Genomic DNA, 1,396 nt, shown 5'->3' with positions numbered 1-1,396 from the left:
GTCCTTTAGGAATGGAAAGAGTGAGTTCGGCCAATACCCGACTTGGTGATTATTGGTTAGGAGCCACCAATTCTCGCTCCCATGATCCTACCATGTATCAAGCCGTTAGTTTATCAATATATGATGTGAAACATGAATGTATTCGATTTTTTCCATCTTTTTGTTATACCTTCCTTATAAGAAAGATGCATTTATATTCTGGACCACGAGGAGTTGAATAGTGGTTGAAGGCCGCACCAACAGCGGTCTTGCTACTGGTTTGGACAAAGCCCTCACATTTGAGGTCATAACAGCCTGTTTTGTCGTACCCATCACCCTGTTTTGTTGAGTTTTCCATTAATTTGATCATGGTACATGAGAATATGTGGCTTAATCGCTAGGCCATATATGGATACGGAAACGGACCGAAAAAATATTAGATGAAACTTACAGTCCAATAAATAAAGAGTCTCGTGTTTTCATCGCCGTACAATGCTGGATTTACCTATAAGCAAAATGCAAACAGAAAGATCAATCATCACATGTTTTTTTTCAATCATGACAGAAATATGAAACAAAGCCTACGAACGAGAAACCTGCCAACCCGCTTCCATCGCATTAACTGCGCGCCCCTCTTCATTCATGCTAGAAATCCACATCTGGCTCGCACTTATTTCATCATCCTGTTCAACAAATGGTTTCCACACAGTCATCCATGCCTCGCTTCCTTGGTAACCTCCATTCTCCACTATCAACATGGCATACTAATGCAAAAAAAATAATCAAAATTTATTTAAAAAACAACAATATATGTATGAGGATTGAAAATTTGTGAAATTGCGAATCGAAATGGAAACCTAATAATCCTCTAGCAATGTTTAGCACTGGTCCGAGTTCTATAACGAACTCGAAAATTTTAAGAAAAATCTAGGAATGAAATTAGAAGAACACTTGGAAGGGAGATATTTAAAAAAAAAATTATTTCCATTGATTTCGCGTCGTATTACAACGAAAGGAAATATGACTATTTATACTCATTTCATAACAACTATTCATATAAATGTCCTAAATAAAATATTTTAATATCAAGATTTTCTATTATAATATCTAAATATGTTATTATAACTATCTAAACTTTTCTAACTAAATATCTAGATATGTTTCTTATAAAAAATTTTAGAAATTAGATCATAAATTAATTTTGGATTTGGCCCCAATTTATATTGGATCAATGATCCAAAATTAAACTTAGCTTAAATTAATTTGATTGAAGTTTAAAATTAATCACATAGATGATCATAGGTATTGGATACGATCACGATCATAGGTATTCGTTGGAGAACGGAATACTGGAATGACCCGCATGAGATTGTCACATGGACTAGAGTCATGACTAGAATCTCATATGACGGTTCCA

General features: G+C 34.5%; 1 long non-coding RNA gene across 1 annotated transcript; it reads right to left on the bottom strand.

Annotated features, from left to right (window-relative positions):
* Window positions 1-223: 223 nt before the first annotated feature.
* LOC104804479 lies at window positions 224-656 on the bottom strand. The gene is made up of 3 exons (XR_770357.1): window positions 576-656; window positions 431-484; window positions 224-316 (listed from the first exon to the last, which is right to left on the bottom strand). It is a non-coding gene; the product is annotated as an uncharacterized LOC104804479 (long non-coding RNA).
* Between the last annotated feature and the right edge of the window lie 740 nt (window positions 657-1,396).

Source organism: Tarenaya hassleriana, unplaced genomic scaffold (assembly GCF_000463585.1).
Source record: "Tarenaya hassleriana unplaced genomic scaffold, ASM46358v1 Cleome10, whole genome shotgun sequence".
NCBI lineage: Eukaryota > Viridiplantae > Streptophyta > Magnoliopsida > Brassicales > Cleomaceae > Tarenaya > Tarenaya hassleriana.
Note: the sequence above shows the minus strand (reverse complement) of the source record. Positions and strands in the feature narration are given on the sequence as shown.